Below are 19452 nucleotides of genomic sequence, written 5' to 3' on the forward strand. Positions count from 1 at the left end.
TGGCTACCAGACCAATCGTGTTCCGGATATTTTGAGATAACAGTCTTAGAAATGTGGAGATACATTTTTTTTAATTTTTATTTCCAAAAGCTTAAAACAGGAGCTTATCCAATGTGAATTTATTAGCCCCCCTTTCTCATGAGTTGAGCGTCGAAACGCATAGTTGACCACATATGTTTACCATGGAGATGCTCCTGTTTAAGAATTTGAAAATAAAATAAAGATTTAATAGCTATTATTGATGCTTTCCCTGAGTGCTGGACCAGTGACTGTCTACTTGGAATACTTTGTATTGGAGGCTCTGGATGCACCCGGCGCACCCGAAAGTAATTATTACGGTGTGCTGACTGTTCAATCTTATATAAATCAATATTTTTGAAAGCCTAAAGTATCCGTACCATTGGTATCTGTAAGATATTAAGATGGTTATTGGATTTTAAGTATATGGACTCATAGACTTCTATTGTGTTACGTGATCCGTATCAGTGAAAAAAAAGTGGACATGTTTCATAATACAAGCCAATACGAAAACACCCATAGAAATCAATGGCTTTGTGAGACATTCATGGAAATCACTGAACAAAAGATGTGAAAAACAACACCAATGTCCTTATATTGACTAGCTGTGATCTGTGATTCACCCCACAGCTCTATCTCTTGACTCTCTCATATCGGCTCAGTGCATGTGTTGAACATGGAGAAAGCCACCTCTTCTTACATTGGGTTATCTCTAAAGGACAAAATCATTGAACATTGAAATTTTATAGGAAATCTACCATTTGCTTTTATGCATTATGAACCAAACATACCTTGAGAATGCTGTAGCGACACTGATGCAGAAACATATCTTGTTTAATCCCTAATCCGAGTGGTTTTGCTGAAAAAACAATTATGTAAATATGATAATTTGTCTCTGTCGCTCCTGTGGCTGCCCTGGGGCTTCTCCTCTTACCCTAACTATGTACTGCTCCAGCTTTATCTAGCCTAAGTCATCACTGTGTCACTGGCAGGCAGAAGTAATCAATTACTGCACCATCCCCGAGCTGCTGTGTATGAGTCATCCAGGTTGATTAGTCCTGTCTGGACATTTCATGAATCTACCAGCATAATGTGTTTATGTAGGCACCCATCACCCAGCTTTCCCAAGGTCTTGAATTCTATTTAAAACAAAATGTTTCTGCTTCAGTGTCACTACAGCATTCTCAGGTATGTTAGGTTCACAATGCATAAAAACAAATGGTAGATTTTCATTAACTTTAATCGATCCTTTTGTCCTCTGTTATCCCTCATGTTGGGGTAGTCATGGTTAGTTGGCACTCTCCATACACATAGATGGTTAATTGAACCTGTTGAAACTAGTCGATTTGTTCAGATGTGTATAGGGGGCATCAATTACTCTTTTTTTAATAATTGCAAGGCTTTTGCATCAGAGACATATCACATCTTTCAAGTAATAAGAAAGAAACGATCTGCTATAGGGATGGACTTGCCTCGCACAGATAAGTCTTTTGTGTAGCACATGGTATTGAACCTTCCACCTCTTCACCTCATTCACAGTAAACAGTCCTCCGATCATGACATCTCCCTTCTGATAATACTTGTATTCATGAAATGCGTCCATTGCATACAGATCACATGGAGGTGTTGGAAACAGCATCAGATTTCCAAAAGATAAATTACACACAACAAATAACCACCGGCAGACTGGAGACATGAGTGACCCAGGATACGGGACACATTGTATGACAGCTTAGCAGATTCTCAGCAGCGAGTAAGACGGTGTGATGGCTGCAGCTTATATACAGGTTTCCTGATAAATTTAGGAGAGGAGCTAGAATGGAAGATCACCAAGATATCTCATAGATCCTGAAATGTCTGATGTTCTATAAAATACTGCTCTGTCTTATTCTTGTTAGAAACATTAAAGTGATACTCAGGCTACTGCAACACATTCATTTCCATTTTTTTTCCTTAAAGGGGTCCTCCCACGGATTCAAGTTAGGCCCTTTCCACAGGATAGGCCCTAACTTGCTGATCGTGGGGTCTCATAGATGAGACCCCCGCAGATCACGAGAAGGAGGGGTCCAATTAGGTCCCAGGATCATCTGTCAGACCCCTTGTTGCCTCATGAGAGTAATTGGGCAGACGGCTGTGCATGACCGTTCTGCTACATTCATCTCTAGGAAGCTGATGGAGATCGGCGGCACTCAGCATTTTCCGTCGGCCCCGTTGAGATGTATGGAGCAGAACGGTCATGCACGGTCATCTGCTCCATTACTCTCATGGAGTGACGAGGGGTCTGATGGAGGCACCTGGGACCCCATCAGACCCCTCGTTTTTGTGATCTGCAGGGGTGTCATCACTGAGACTCCCACCAATCAACAAGTTAGACACTATCCTTTGGATAGGGCCTAACTTGCTGATCGGTTTGGTCTCATAGATGAGACCCCTGTAGATCACGAAAAAGGAGGAGTCCAAGCAGTCCCAGGTGCCTCAGTCAGCCCCCTCACCACCTCATGAGAGTAATGGAGCAAACGGTGCACATGATCATTCTGCTACATTCATCTTTATGAAGCTGATGGAGATCCGCGGCGCTCATCAACTTCTGTCAGCCCTATTGAGATGTATGGAGCAGAACGGTTATGCACGGTTATCTGCTCTATTACTCTCACGGAGTGACAAGGGGTCTGACGGAGGCACCTGGGACCCCATCAGACCCCTCGTTTTTGTGATCTGCAGGGGTCCCATGACTGAGACCCCACCAATCAGCAAGTTAGACCCTATCCTGTGGATAGGGCCTAACTTGAATCCATGGAAAAAACACCTAAAAAAGTGAAAAAATATAATTTATCAATAAACTACTGCATTGAGAGAAATCTTTGCAACAACCAGTAACATAAAAAATCTTTTCAAACTAAAGGTTTCTCTGTATTTTATTTTTAATACCTATCAAAGAGGTTGTCCAAAGTTTTATAGTTTTTTCTTATTCATAGAATTGGGGATAATAGGGGGCTTGCTTAGCTAGCAAAATGTATTGAGATGGTGCTATAAGGCTACTATTATGATCCAACTCCACCCATCAGCTAAATCCAGCAATTAAACCACTACAACCACTCTAAGCCATAGCCCCCAGTCCCCTTCCTGTGCGGGGCCTCAGTTGTGGGTTTTATAGCACATTTCCATCAGCCCCTAGAGGGAATAGATTTATTACCTCCCCTTTCTTTTCTCTACATACTGATCAGCCTTTCACATTCCTTGGGACTTATTTGGTATTCCGTTAAGGTTTCTGACACCAATAGCCCTCGATCTATCCCTATCAGACTAGATTCCGTTCAGGACTAACAAAGCCTTTGAATCTCCAACCACGATTAGTGGGGCAACTGGCCTTAAGTAACCCTCCACCTGGGCCTGGGCTATTCTTTATTACTAAGGTAATCAAGGTTTCCAGCTCACTATTTTCTGCATATTGCCTTTCCCAATGCACCTGACTTCGACTTGATTCCTGATTTTATATGCTATTTACAGCACAACTGTAACATTTTTTTGGAAATAAATTGCTCTTGGGGTGTAAAACAAATTTGACAATTATGTTTATTACTGATATCCAGAGGTTTCTTTGCTATCCTCCTCAATTTAGTCCAGTCCTGACATAGCTCCTTTTGCTGCCTGTTCTTACAAGCCCTAAGAAACCATTCTGTAAACAAATCTACAAAATCTATGGACCCACATGTGTAGAGGGGCTGCTGCTCAAAGTCGGGGGAGGTCATGTGACAGTGCTCTCTCTCTGTGTTGCAAAGTTAAATGTGTTCAGTGCTGAGGATACAGTTGTCTTCTACTCAGTAAGGTACAAGATCTTCCCTGTTCTGCATCAGTACCTCTATCCCAGTCTGTGATTTTACAAAACTTTCTCTGTCTCTCTCTTCACCTCATGCTGTCCCCTCCCCCACCTTTAACTCAGCATTTCTGCACTTTGCAGAGAAGCTATTAACCCTTAGTGCTGACACAGCACAGACTATACACTTCATGTAACTTTTTACATTTTATGTTCTTTTTTCTACCCCTTTTTACTTGGTCAATGCTCCTCCATGAGATGAAACTTCCTGTATGTACACTATGCAGTATTCAGTGGATTTTCTTGTAGGCATATTACACTGCTAATTCCTCAATGGGAGAAGAAGAAGTATGATGGAATCTGCTGGCAGAGTGAATAGGCATATACAGGAAGATGTTAGTCTTCGCCACCTACAAAACTGGTGCAAAAGATTTTAGCCAAACACTTTCAGAATAAAAATGCATAGTTGAGGAGCTTTATCATTAATGGGGAAAGCCAATATCATGTATCCTCTTGTGCGCTCCAAAACCCAGTGATCAACTCCACTCGAGTTTATTGGGGTCTGGCATTACATCCATACCAGACACTTCAAACTAACAGTATAATTTTCTATAAAAGACACATAGAAAACCTTTTCCTTATATGGAAATGGAAGGGGGGTGAACAATCATTAAAAATCTTCCATGAAACCCCTAAGAGAAACAACTGGGGGATAAGATTTGCCCTCAATTATAGCTGTTCTGAAATTGAATTAAATTTTTTTGGATTTAATAATTTTCCTTCAAGATTTATGTTACATTCAAAACCTACTTCAAAACCGTAAATACATATACCTATCTAGATGTTTACATCAACTACAACTACAATTCATGACTAGAAAATATACCATGCAGCCATATCAAATGATTAGAAAAAAATTACACAAGAATACAAAAAAAGGAAAACATTTTACCAAAAAGATTTCAAGAGAAAGTCAAAATAACAGGTGCAGGGCCTGAAATCTTTACTGCAATGTGGTTCTAAGTCCAAAGGGTTGTCCTCTTTAAGCATGTTCTCTGACTAACACAAACAAGTGTTCTATGGTTCCTTAGGTTTTATAAGAAGTTGGTTAGCAGAGGGGAGGCTTCCACAGAGCCTAACGCCTAGCTGTAACCTCGGCGGGCATTACAGCAAATCCTGAAGCATGGTGTAGTGGAGCACAGAGGTACTTTGTTTAAAGTCACTTATGATCTTGCTATGATTAACAAGATTTTCTGAAACGCGTAGGCTGGGAGATGTAGTTGTGCGTTTTCCATGTTGTTGTACACTTTGTAAAAAAAAATAAAAAATAAAGAAGCTACTATTTTCAAGGACTTCATTGGACTGTACTGTGAGTTGGATTTGTTACAATTCCTTGTACTTAACTAGGTATTTTTAAAAATTATGATTGTTTGACCCATGAAATGTATTGTTATTGTTAAATTGACTAAAAATCCTCCTTTATTACGTTTATGTTTCTCTTTTCAGTTCCAGATGATTTCTGAGGACCACATCATGTAAGTATCAGGCAATACATGTAGCCTCACCCTCTAGTCATTACCAATACAAACCATGACAGCAGGAGCGGGGCTATATGTATCGGCTGGTATACAGCTGTAATAGGAAATAGAAAATCAATATATTATACTGAAGGTTGATCAAATATAGATTACAGCGTATGTGCAGAGCATATCCAGGTGATTTTGATACTATTTTCTTGTGACATATTGTACTTTATGTTATTTATAAAATTTAAGCAATAAGTTTTGTGTTTTGTTCTGAAAAACAATTAGAAAATTTGGCAAAAGTTTGGAAAAAGTCTTGATTTTCAAAATTTGAAATGTTCTGCTTTCCAGGCAGGTAGTTAAACAACCCAAAAAGCTTGATAACTAGCATTTCTGGAATGTCTAAATTTCTTAGAGTGTCCTCCATTTTTCCAGGATGTTATGAGGGTTCCCGGACTATTTCCTGTTTCCTGGACGTCTTTCATTGGCTGCTCTAGGGATGTTGTTATGATGGCTGTGGCACTAAATCATTAAATCCAAAAAATCATTATCTACTACGCAAGATGAGGAGCCCTGGGTACTTAGGAAAGGGAACAGACAGCAGATTCACTGTACATCTGAAAAATACATTTGGCTGTATCCATGTAGACTCCATGATCCACATTCTTCTCTGCTAGTGCTTTCAAAAGAAAGAACATTTCATACTAGGTATACTTCATTTAGAACATAATATTTTATTATGATTTTATTTTACTCAAAATATAGTATTTTGAATACTATATTTATGGGGTATATAACACTGAACAATCTTTCTTAACCCATTTTTTAATAGAAAACAATGTTTTGCATTTGAAGGTTTTAGCCAATCACTTTGTTTTTTGATTGAACTGTTGTTGTTTATCATTATTTTTATGTATAGCTAATAGAGATGAGCGAACACTAAAATGCTCGGGTACTCGTTATTCGAGACGAACTTTTCCCGATGCTCGAGTGCTCGTCTCGAATAACGAACCCCATTGAAGTCAATGGGAGACTCGAGCATTTTTCAAGGGGACCAAGGCTCTGCACAGGGAAGCTTGGCCAAACACCTGGGAACCTCAGAAAAGGATGGAAACACCACGGAAATGGACAGGAAACAGCAGGGGCAGCATGCATGGATGCCTCTGAGGCTGCCTAATCGCACCATTATGCCAAAATTATGGGCAACAGCATGGCCATGACAGAGTGACAGAATGAAGCTAGATAGCATCTAAAACCCTGACCCTGACACTATAGGGGACGGCATGCAGAGGCAGCGGCAGCAGCGGCAGGCTAGAGAGTGGCATGGCGACATACCCTAAATGGACTCATGCTTCAAACCAATGGGTGGCAGAGAGGAACCAAAGGAGGTGAGCAAGAAGCGCTCAAATAATATCGCTACATGATAAAAGTTTCCCAGTATATTTTGTGGATTACACAGCAGGGTGGCGACAAAGTTAACATGGAATCCATGAAAACAACCCAAAATTCTGCCTGACACAGCTCGTTTGATAAGGGGACCATGTATGGAGGCAGTGAACTAGTAGTAGATTAAAGGTGCTGCAGTTAAAACTATGTTAGTTGGATCTTGGCATGGAGCTGGCGCTCCGCTGCCAGGCGAGCTTTCGCCAATCCAAGCCCCTGTCTCTAGGCTACTCCCCAAACAGCACTTCTAAGAACCTTTTGTATAAGATCAAGTGTAGTAGCGTTCTTATAAGTTTAGGATATGCCGGGTGAGGGGAATGTAAACAGATGCGCAAGAAGCGCTGAAATAATATCGGTAAATGATAAAAGTTTGCCAGTATATTTTGTGGATAACACAGCAGGGTGGCGACAAAGTTAACAACTTTGATGTGGAATCCATGAAAACAACCCAAATTTCTGCCTGACACACCTCGTTTGATAAAGGGACGATGTATGGAGGCAGCTATATGGACGACTTTTGGAGGTAGCAATGGAGACAACGTGTGGAGGCTGCTATGGAGACAATTTAATTTGGATAGTGCCTGTATGTGGCAGTCCCAAAAATTTTTCAAACCAGAGGAGCAGGTAGGTGGCCCTCCAGAAAAATGGAATAGATTGAGTGCCTGTATGTGGCAGTCCCAAAAAGTTTTCAAACCAGAGGAGCAGGTAGGTGGCCCTCCAGAAAAATGGAATAGATTGAGTGTAGAGATGAGCGAGCACTAAAATGTTCGAGTGCTCGTTATTCGAGACAAACTTTTCCAGATGCTCGAGTGCTCGTCTCGAATAACGAGCCCCATTGAAGTCAATGGGAGACTCGAGCATTTTTCAAAGGGACCATGGTTCGGGAATAAAATGTGTTAATTAATTGAAAAAGAATGTCTTCTGATAAGTTAGCAGATGTATGCAAACATCTGCAATCTATTCTTCACTGTTCCGTGCGTATATTATCTCCCGACAAGTTAACAGATGTGAAGAACAGTGAAGAATAGAATAAAAACAGTGAACACAGGATCATTTAAGTGAAAAACACAGTGAAGAATAGATTGCAGATGTTCTGCACATCTGCTTACTTGTCGGGAGATACGCTGTCCCGGGATCCGCTGCTCTTCTTCCACTGAAGTCTCCCCGATGTCTCCGTGCCCCTCGATGTCTCCGTGCCCCTCGATGTCTCCGTGCCCCTCGATGTCTCCGTGCCCCTCGATGTCTCCGTGCCCCTCGATGTCTCCGTGCCCCTCGATGTCTCCCCGTGCCCCTCGATGTCTCCGTGCCCCTCGATGTCTCCGTGCCCCTCGATGTCTCCGTGCCCCTCGATGTCTCCGTGCCCCTCGATGTCTCCGTGCCCCTCGATGTCTCCGTGCCCCTCGATGTCTCCCCGTGCCCCTCGATGTCTCCCCGTGCCCCTCGATGTCTCCCCGTGCCCCTCGATGTCTCCGTGCCCCTCGATGTCTCCGTGCCCCTCGATGTCTCCGTGCCCCTCGATGTCTCCGTGCCCCTCGATGTCTCCCCGTGCCCCTCGATGTCTCCGTGCCCCTCGATGTCTCCGTGCCCCTCGATGTCTCCCCGTGCCCCTCGATGTCTCCCCGTGCCCCTCGATGTCTCCGTGCCCCTCGATGTCTCCGTGCCCCTCGATGTCTCCGTGCCCCTCGATGTCTCCGTGCCCCTCGATGTCTCCGTGCCCCTCGATGTCTCCCCGTGCCCCTCGATGTCTCCGTGCCCCTCGATGTCTCCGTGCCCCTCGATGTCTCCGTGCCCCTCGATGTCTCCGTGCCCCTCGATGTCTCCGTGCCCCTCGATGTCTCCCCGTGCCCCTCGATGTCTCCGTGCTGCCGCTGCCCCATGTCTCTGTGCTGCTCACCGTGTTCTTCACACATATATATTGTTCTTCACATACTATTTTGTTCGCACCGTTCCGTGCGTATCTTCCGACAAGTAAACAGATGTGCCGAACATCTGTAATCTATTCTTCACTGTGTTCTTCACTGTGTTTTTCACTTAAATGATCCTGTGTTCACTGTTTTTATTCTATTCTTCATTGTTCTTCACTGTGTTTTTTTAATTAAATGCTCGATCTCGAGCAGGGGAAATACTCGTCCGAGCAACGAGCCGTCTCGAGTACCTTAATACTCGAACGAGCATCAAGCTCGGACGAGTATACTCGCTCATCTCTAATTGAGTGCCTGTATGTGGCAGTCCCAAAAAGTTTTCAAACCAGAGGAGCAGGTAGGTGGCCCTCCAGAAAAATGGAATAGATTGAGTGCCTGTATGTGGCAGTCCCAAAAAGTTTTCAAACCAGAGGAGCAGGTAGGTGGCCCTCCAGAAAAATGGAATAGATTGAGTGCCTGTATGTGGCAGTCCCAAAAAGTTTTCAAACCAGAGGAGCAGGTAGGTGGCCCTCCAGAAAAATGGAATAGATTGAGTGCCTGTATGTGGCAGTCCCAAAAAGTTTTCAAACCAGAGGAGCAGGTAGGTGGCCCTCCAGAAAAGTGGAATAGATTGAGTGCCTGTATGTGGCACTCCCAAAAATTGTTTAAAACAGAGGACCGGGTCGGTGGCCCTCCAGAAAAATGGAATAGATTGAGTGCCTGTATGTGGCACTCCCAAAAATTGTTTAAAACAGAGGACCGGGTCGGTGGCCCTCCAGAAAAATTAAATGCATAAAGTACTATAGCTAGAGCCAGTGGGCCCTGTCAAAAAATAGCCAGTTTCCTCTGCTTTACTGTACAAAGTGGAGGAGAAGGAGGAAAATGAGGAGGAGGAGGAGTGGATCAATTATTCAGGTTGAGCTTCCTTCACCCGGTGGAGATTGGAAATTATGAGAAATCCAGGCTTTATTCATCTTAATAAGCGTCAGCCTGTCAGCGCTGTCAGTCGACAGGCGTGTACGCTTATCGGAGATGATGCCACCAGCTGCACTGAAAACCCGCTCGGACAAGACGCTAGCGGCAGGGCAGGCAAGAACCTCCAAGGCGTACAGCGCCAGTTCGTGCCACATGTCCAGCTTTGAAACCCAGTAGTTGTAGGGAGCTGTGTGATCATTTAGGACGATGGTATGGTCAGCTATGTACTCCCTCACCATCTTTCTGTAAAGATCAGCCCTACTCTGCCGAGACTGGGGACAGGTGACAGTGTCTTGCTGGGGTGACATAAAGCTGGCAAAAGCCTTGTAAAGCGTACCCTTGCCAGTGCTGGACAAGCTGCCTGCTCGCCTACTCTCCCTCGCTACTTGTCCCGCAGAACTACGCACTCTGCCGCTAGCGCTGTCAGAAGGGAAATACTGTTTCAGCTTGTGCACCAGGGCCTGCTGGTATTCATGCATTCTCACACTCCTTTCCTCTGCAGGGATGAGAGTGGCAAGATTTTGCTTGTACCGTGGGTCCAGGAGAGTGAACACCCAGTAATCGGTGCTGGAATAAATTCTTTGAACGCGAGGGTCACGGGATAGGCAGCCTAGCATGAAATCTGCCATATGCGCCAGAGTACCAACGCGTAAGAATTCACTCCCCTCACTGGCCTGACTGTACATTTCCTCCTCCTCCAACTCCTCTTCTTCTGCCCATACACGCTGAACAGTGAAGGACTCAACAATGGTCCCCTCTTGTGTCTCGCCAACATTCTCCTCCTCTTCCTCCTCATCCTCCTCCACCTCCACCTCCTCCGATATGCGCTGAGAAACAGACCTGAGGGTGCTTTGGCTATCAACAAGGGAATCTTCTTCCCCCGTCTCTTGTGACGAGCGCAAAGCTTCCGACTTCATGCTGATCAGAGAGTTTTTCAACAGGCCAAGCAGCGGGATGGTGAGGCTGATGATGGCGGCATCGCCACTGACCATCTGTGTTGACTCCTCAAAGTTACTCAGCACCTGACAGATATCAGACATCCACGTCCACTCCTCATTGTAGACTTGAGGAAGCTGACTGACCTGACTACCAGTTCTGGTGGAAGTTGACATCTGGCAGTCTACAATGGCTCGGCGCTGCTGGTAAACTCTGGATAACATGGTCAGTGTTGAATTCCACCTCGTGGGCACGTCGCACAACAGTCGGTGAGCGGGCAGTTGGAGGCGGCGCTGCGCTGCCCTGAGAGTGTACATACGGAAAGGAGGGTGGTGTATACCCCCTCCTAAACCCCACTTGGTAGGTATAACAAAGAGTACAAGGAAAGTGGAGGACCAATATAAAACTTAGCTTTTAATGCAAAATATCCTTAAAAATATTAAATACAAAAATAGATGTGTCAGTTACCAGTGTTCGTGAGGATGATGCCGTATAATGGGTGTAGGCACCGATGATGCAGAGTGGCACTCACAATTTTCTGGGTATATGTGGTTCTGCAGAGGTTATCCCATTGCGGGATGCCGAATGTCATGCAGAAAAGATACCGTCTGTGATAATGTATCGATGCTTAAAGAAGATGTGTGGTGCGGAAACTCCGAGAGAATGAGACAATGGTAAGAAGGGGTGGGGGTGGGGCACTCCAGGGTGTAGAGTGCGGGGTACCCTATAAGACCCTAGTATTAAAGATGAGTGGTCCCTGTCCAACCCTTCGAACCTCGCCACGGAGCCGCAGCCCTAGATGGCTGCCGCCCCGTCTGGAGCCTATCCCTACCAACGGCCCTCTGACCCTAATACAGGGGAGGGGGGAGGAGGGGGGGAAGGAGGTGTCCAGAAAAGAGTCTCTTGTGATGCAACAAGTACCCGACCTATCCAGAGGGGAAAGATAGATGTGTCCTCTATTGTGAAAATGGTGGGTATTAATGGCAATAGGCAGGTAAAAAATGTGTAGCTGCAGGGTCACATCTGGTCTTGAGAACCCTACATGTCATGTTTCGCCTCTTCAATTGGGCTCATCAGGGGCAAAAGGAGACCTGGTGGAGAGAGTCACAAAGGAGAAGCTTGTAATAACCTTCCACAGTGAGACTGCAAACCTGCATGCTAAAGCATATATAAATATAAGTATTATCTTACCAGAATAACCTGCTTCAAAAGCCTATATAGATGTCTCGGCTGAAGACAGCAAAATGGTGTTAAATAATCTGTGAACAGAGTGCATCAGGAACTTTTAGGGAAAGATGATCCATAATTGTAAACAATAGTAGACAATGTAAACAAATGTAAACAATGTAAACAAAACTAGTGGTGGTTGCAAACAGACAAGTGAAGTCTGTAGTGAGATCAATCTTACCTTGAGATAAATTAGGGCAGTGGCCGGATCAAGAGGGTCCGTTCCAAAGAATGGTTGGCATGGACCATAGGTGCCTGGACTTAGAAACGCCAGATGCTGCGCTTAGCGTCCGGCGTGGTGCCCAAGATGTCAGTGGAACACATGAGGCATAATGGAGCACTGGTGAGTGAGAGGCCCGGCCTTTTATTGAGGGGAAGCGTCATAACCACGCCCCTAAGGGGCGGGATCTGTGTGCCTAGTTTGGGCTACAGAAAGATGGCGCCCAGAGCGGACATGCGCAGTACGGGCGCAGGGGAAAACCGCGACGAAACTGGCGCAGTACGTCGCGGTGTGCGCCCAATTGTGCGCACCGCCACCCCAGGATGCGTCAATTCATGCGCATCATCTCCCCGAGATAGGAGTCCAGGAATATAAGCGGGCAGTAAGGGGCACAGGTAGGTGACCCTTATAAGGCCAGAAATTGGCTGCAGAGAGGACTTAGTGTACAGGTGTCTTGTAAAACAGGATTTAAAAAGATACAATTGAGAACATATTTAGAATCAAAATCAAAGAATAATAGTCACATAGAGTGAGACTGGCACAACCATAAGTCAGCATGTGTAACCCATTGGGAGATAGTGCTAGTATGGGTAGATCTTTTTTGGAGATCGTAATGGGATGGGTACAATTATTGATGTGGACCAAGGTGGATCAAATAAAGCAGGCAAAGCTGAGTTGCTCGTTTAAGCCCGAGGGGGACATAGTTTTAAGGCGGTAAATCCATTGGGTCTCCTTCTGCAGAAGGATACGATCCCAGTCCCCGCCTCTAGGTGGAGGGTCCACTAGGTCAATTCCAAAGAAGGTGAGTCCCTTGGTGTCACCGTGGTGTACTTCCATCATGTGTCTCGAAAGGGGTTTATCTCTCCCGTGTCTGATGTCCCCCAGGTGGTCGCCTATTCGACGACGGAATTCCCTGAAGGTTTTACCGATATATTCCTTCCCGCATATGCATGTTGCCCGATAGATGACACCTCTAGAGTGGCAGTTGATGAACCTACGGATGTTGTAGGAAACGCCTGTCACATTGCTGGTAAAGCTACGTGCACTTTGAATTACGTTGCAGGCTATGCAGCCACTGCACCGAAAACATCCTTTGATCTCCCTGCTAAGCCAAGATGTAGGGGCAGCTGGCCGAGTGTAGTGGCTGTGGACTAACCTGTCCCTGATATTCCGTCCGCGTCTAAATGTGATACTCGGGGTATCGGGTAAGTGGGAGGTAAGATCAGGGTCCATCCTGAGGATGTGCCAATGTTTTGATAGCACCTCCCTGACGTGATTCGAGGCGCTATCATAGGTGCCTATCAGACGGATAATGGAGTCCTCCTGGGGTTTGACCTTGGGGACCAGGAGACTGGCACGGTTTGTGGTGAGTGCCCGTTGATAGGCTTGGCGCAGAATGTAGTCAGGATATCCGCGGTTGCGGAAGCGGGTCCTTAAGTCATTGGCTTGGTGTTTAAATTCGTGTGGAGTTGAGCAGTTCCTACGGATCCTCAGGTATTGCCCAAATGGGATACCCCTTTTAAGAGCTGGGGGATGATGAGATTCCCAGCGCAAAAGGGAGTTTGTGGCAGTGGGCTTACGGAAGATTGTGGTCTGTAGGTCGCCTGATGCTGCTTTCATAATTTGGACGTCAAGAAAGGGGAGACAGGAGGGGTGAACGTTACCTCAAGGAACTAAGGGACATCTTGAACCTAGCACTTGATAAGAAACTTATCTCCAAAGATGAGTTTTCATTTCTCCTTCCCAAAAACCCCAGGATCGCAACATTCTATGGGTTACCCAAAATCCATAAGGGCACATCTCCCCTTAAGGGCCGACCCATAGTTTCAGGGGTCCAATCCTTGTGTGACCACCTAGGGGTTTATATTGACAAAATTTTGGCCCCGTTTGTCACTGCACTCCCCTCCTATACCCGCGATACCACTGACCTTCTAAGGAGAATTGATGGCCTCAATATTTCTCCTCACTGTCTTCTCACCAGTATTGATGTAGAAGCATTGTACACCTCAATTCCGCACGAACTTGGCCTCAAGGCCGTCAAATTCTTTTTGGACGGCAGGGGGACACAGTTCCAGATGCATAATGAGTTTGTTTTACAATTACTTGAGTTCTCGTTGACGCATAATTTCTTCATCTTTAATAGTCGTTTGTTCCACCAGCTCAGGGGCACAGCTATGGGGAGCGCTTGCGCCCCCAGCTATGCCAACTTGTTCCTGGGCTGGTGGGAACACACATGCGTCTTTAACGACGACGCTCAGGCACGCGGCATTGGGTTCGCTAGCCTTTGGGCTAGGTACATTGATGACGTCTTTATCATCTGGGAAGGGAGTAGGGAGGCATTCGTAGAATTGGTACAGGACCTTAATCACAATAATATAGGCCTGCGCTTTACATATGAAATTCACCCCTCCTGTCTCCCCTTTCTTGACGTCCAAATTATGAAAGCAGCATCAGGCGACCTACAGACCACAATCTTCCGTAAGCCCACTGCCACAAACTCCCTTTTGCGCTGGGAATCTCATCATCCCCCAGCTCTTAAAAGGGGTATCCCATTTGGGCAATACCTGAGGATCCGTAGGAACTGCTCAACTCCACACGAATTTAAACACCAAGCCAATGACTTAAGGACCCGCTTCCGCAACCGCGGATATCCTGACTACATTCTGCGCCAAGCCTATCAACGGGCACTCACCACAAACCGTGCCAGTCTCCTGGTCCCCAAGGTCAAACCCCAGGAGGACTCCATTATCCGTCTGATAGGCACCTATGATAGCGCCTCGAATCACGTCAGGGAGGTGCTATCAAAACATTGGCACATCCTCAGGATGGACCCTGATCTTACCTCCCACTTACCCGATACCCCGAGTATCACATTTAGACGCGGACGGAATATCAGGGACAGGTTAGTCCACAGCCACTACACTCGGCCAGCTGCCCCTACATCTTGGCTTAGCAGGGAGATCAAAGGATGTTTTCGGTGCAGTGGCTGCATAGCCTGCAACGTAATTCAAAGTGCACGTAGCTTTACCAGCAATGTGACAGGCGTTTCCTACAACATCCGTAGGTTCATCAACTGCCACTCTAGAGGTGTCATCTATCGGGCAACATGCATATGCGGGAAGGAATATATCGGTAAAACCTTCAGGGAATTCCGTCGTCGAATAGGCGACCACCTGGGGGACATCAGACACGGGAGAGATAAACCCCTTTCGAGACACATGATGGAAGTACACCACGGTGACACCAAGGGACTCACCTTCTTTGGAATTGACCTAGTGGACCCTCCACCTAGAGGCGGGGACTGGGATCGTATCCTTCTGCAGAAGGAGACCCAATGGATTTACCGCCTTAAAACTATGTCCCCCTCGGGCTTAAACGAGCAACTCAGCTTTGCCTGCTTTATTTGATCCACCTTGGTCCACATCAATAATTGTACCCATCCCATTACGATCTCCAAAAAAGATCTACCCATACTAGCACTATCTCCCAATGGGTTACACATGCTGACTTATGGTTGTGCCAGTCTCACTCTATGTGACTATTATTCTTTGATTTTGATTCTAAATATGTTCTCAATTGTATCTTTTTAAATCCTGTTTTACAAGACACCTGTACACTAAGTCCTCTCTGCAGCCAATTTCTGGCCTTATAAGGGTCACCTACCTGTGCCCCTTACTGCCCGCTTATATTCCTGGACTCCTATCTCGGGGAGATGATGCGCATGAATTGACGCATCCTGGGGTGGCGGTGCGCACAATTGGGCGCACACCGCGACGTACTGCGCCAGTTTCGTCGCGGTTTTCCCCTGCGCCCGTACTGCGCATGTCCGCTCTGGGCGCCATCTTTCTGTAGCCCAAACTAGGCACACAGATCCCGCCCCTTAGGGGCGTGGTTATGACGCTTCCCCTCAATAAAAGGCCGGGCCTCTCACTCACCAGTGCTCCATTATGCCTCATGTGTTCCACTGACATCTTGGGCACCACGCCGGACGCTAAGCGCAGCATCTGGCGTTTCTAAGTCCAGGCACCTATGGTCCATGCCAACCATTCTTTGGAACGGACCCTCTTGATCCGGCCACTGCCCTAATTTATCTCAAGGTAAGATTGATCTCACTACAGACTTCACTTGTCTGTTTGCAACCACCACTAGTTTTGTTTACATTGTTTACATTTGTTTACATTGTCTACTATTGTTTACAATTATGGATCATCTTTCCCTAAAAGTTCCTGATGCACTCTGTTCACAGATTATTTAACACCATTTTGCTGTCTTCAGCCGAGACATCTATATAGGCTTTTGAAGCAGGTTATTCTGGTAAGATAATACTTATATTTATATATGCTTTAGCATGCAGGTTTGCAGTCTCACTGTGGAAGGTTATTACAAGCTTCTCCTTTGTGACTCTCTCCACCAGGTCTCCTTTTGCCCCTGATGAGCCCAATTGAAGAGGCGAAACATGACATGTAGGGTTCTCAAGACCAGATGTGACCCTGCAGCTACACATTTTTTACCTGCCTATTGCCATTAATACCCACCATTTTCACAATAGAGGACACATCTATCTTTCCCCTCTGGATAGGTCGGGTACTTGTTGCATCACAAGAGACTCTTTTCTGGACACCTCCTTCCCCCCCTCCTCCCCCCTCCCCTGTATTAGGGTCAGAGGGCCGTTGGTAGGGATAGGCTCCAGACGGGGCGGCAGCCATCTAGGGCTGCGGCTCCGTGGCGAGGTTCGAAGGGTTGGACAGGGACCACTCATCTTTAATACTAGGGTCTTATAGGGTACCCCGCACTCTACACCCTGGAGTGCCCCACCCCCACCCCTTCTTACCATTGTCTCATTCTCTCGGAGTTTCCGCACCACACATCTTCTTTAAGCATCGATACATTATCACAGACGGTATCTTTTCTGCATGACATTCGGCATCCCGCAATGGGATAACCTCTGCAGAACCACATATACCCAGAAAATTGTGAGTGCCACTCTGCATCATCGGTGCCAAACCCATTATACGGCATCATCCTCACGAACACTGGTAACTGACACATCTATTTTTGTATTTAATATTTTTAAGGATATTTTGCATTAAAAGCTAAGTTTTATATTGGTCCTCCACTTTCCTTGTACTCTTTGCTGCCCTGAGAGTGGCAGCATCTGTGCTGGACTTCCTGAAATGCGCACAGATTCGGCGCACCTTCGTGAGCAAATCAGACAGATTGGGGTATGTCTTGAGGAAACGCTGAACTATCAGATTTAACACATGGGCCAGGCATGGCACATGTGTCAGTCTGCCGAGTTGCAGAGCCGCCACCAGGTTACGGCCGTTGTCACACACAACCATGCCTGGCTTCAGGTTCAGCGGTGCCAGCCACAGATCAGTCTGCGCCGTGATGCCCTGTAATAGCTCTTGGGCGGTGTGCCTTTTATCGCCTAGGCTCAGCAGTTTGAGCACCGCCTGCTGTCGCTTAGCGACGGCACTGCTGCTGTGCCTAGAGCTACCGACTGATGGCGCCGTGCCCACGGATGGTAGTTCGGAGGAGGAGGTGGAGGAGGGGTGGGAGGAGGAGGAGGCATAGTAGGCCTGAAACACCTGGACCGAGGTAGGCCCCGCAATCCTCGGCGTCGGCAGTATATGACCAGCCGCAGGGTCAGACTCGCTCCCAGCCTCCACCAAGTTAACCCAATGTGCCGTCAGCGATATATAGTGGCCCTGCCCGGCAGCACTCGTCCACGTGTCCGTGGTCAGGTGGACCTTGTCAGAAACGGCGTTGGTCAGGGCACGGATGATGTTGTCTGACACGTGCTGGTGCAGGGCTGGGATGGCACATCGGGAAAAGTAGTGGCGGCTGGGGACCGAATACCGAGGGGCGGCCGCCGCCATGAGGTTGCGAAAGGCCTCGGTCTCTACTAGCCTATAGGGCAGCATCTCCAGGCTAAGCAATCTGGAGATGTGCACATTAAGGGCTTGGGCGTGCGGGTGGGTTGCACTATATTTGCGTTTCCGCTCCAGCGTCTGGGGTATGGAGAGCTGAACGCTGGTGGATGCTGTGGAGGATCGTGGAGGCGACGATGGGGTTTTTGTGGCAGGGTCCTGGGCAGGGGGCTGACTATCAGCTGACACAGGGGAAGGAGCAGTGGTGTGCACGGCCGGAGGTGAACGGGCTTGTTGCCACTGAGTGGGGTGTTTAGCATTCATATGCCTGCGCATACTGGTGGTAGTTAAGCTAGTAGTGGTGGAACCCCTGCTGAGCCTGGTTTGGCAAATGTTGCACACCACAGTCCGTCGGTCATCCGGTGTTTCCTTAAAGAACCTCCAGACTTTTGAAGATCTAGCCCTCGCCGCAAGAGCCCTCGCCACGGGAGCTTCACTAGTTGACACATTTGGCGCTGATGCACCAGCTCTGGCCCTGCCTCTCCGTCTGGCCCCACCACTGCCTCTTCCAACCTGTTCTGGTCGAGGACTCTCCTCCGTCTCAGAAGCACTGTGTTCACCCGGCCTCTCAACCCAGCTTGGGTCTGTCACCTCATCATCCTCCGATCCCTCAGTCTGCTCCCCCCTCGGACTTCCTGCCCTGACAACAACTTCCCCACTGTCTGACAACCCTGTCTCCTCATCGTCGGACACCTCTTTACACACTTCCACTACGTCAAGAAGGTCATCATCACCCACAGACTGTGACTGGTGGAAAACCTGGGCATCGGAAAATTGCTCAGCAGCAACCGGACAAGTGGTTTGTGACTGTGGGAAGGGTCCAGAAAACAGTTCCTCAGAGTATGCCGGTTCAAATGCCAAATTTTCCTGGGAGGGGGCAGACTGGGGGGGGGGGGAGGCTGAGGTGCAGGAGCTGGAGGAGTGGCGATTTCGGTGCCATGGGTGGACTGCGTGGAAGACTGACTGGTGGACAAATTGCTCGAAGCATTGTCAGCAATCCACGACATCACCTGTTCGCACTGTTCTGGCCTCAACAGTGCTCTACCACGAGTCCCAGTAACTTCAGGCATGAACCTAGGGAGTGTAGCTCTGCGGCGTTCCCCTGCTCTCTCATAAGCAGGTGGTGTCTCACCCCGCCCAGGACCACGGCCTCTGACCCCTGCAGTAGTTAGACGCCCACGTCCCCGCCCTCGTCCTCTACCCCTAGCCCTCGGGTTAAACATTTTTAAAATGAGTGTTATAACTTTAATTTTTTTTTAACTTTTTTTTGTGTTTTTTGTTTTTTTTTGTGTTTTTGAGTTTTTAAAAACAAACGATGCCATCCTATAGCTATGGCTATTTTCTAGCCAAGTATGAAAGCACACTACTATGCCAGATGAGATGACACTGAGTTATTAAACAAAATAAACGTAAAATAAAAAAGGAAAAATGGCAGACTGTGCCGAATTGAAATCCAACCCCT

The 19452-nt window shown here is 46.9% G+C and overlaps 2 long non-coding RNA genes across 2 annotated transcripts; one reads left to right on the top strand and one right to left on the bottom strand.

Annotated features, from left to right (window-relative positions):
* Positions 1 to 11568: 11568 nt before the first annotated feature.
* On the bottom strand, positions 11569 to 12236 carry LOC140113417 (uncharacterized). Its single transcript, XR_011852717.1, has 3 exons — positions 12019 to 12236; positions 11802 to 11869; positions 11569 to 11701 (listed from the first exon to the last, which is right to left on the bottom strand). It is a non-coding gene; the product is annotated as an uncharacterized lncRNA (long non-coding RNA).
* A 3700-nt stretch (positions 12237 to 15936) lies between these two features.
* LOC140113428 (uncharacterized) lies at positions 15937 to 16604 on the top strand. Its single transcript, XR_011852718.1, has 3 exons — positions 15937 to 16154; positions 16304 to 16371; positions 16472 to 16604. It is a non-coding gene; the product is annotated as an uncharacterized lncRNA (long non-coding RNA).
* The last annotated feature ends 2848 nt before the right edge of the window (positions 16605 to 19452 follow it).

Source organism: Engystomops pustulosus, chromosome 1, assembly GCF_040894005.1.
Source record: "Engystomops pustulosus chromosome 1, aEngPut4.maternal, whole genome shotgun sequence".
NCBI classification, from domain to species: domain Eukaryota; kingdom Metazoa; phylum Chordata; class Amphibia; order Anura; family Leptodactylidae; genus Engystomops; species Engystomops pustulosus.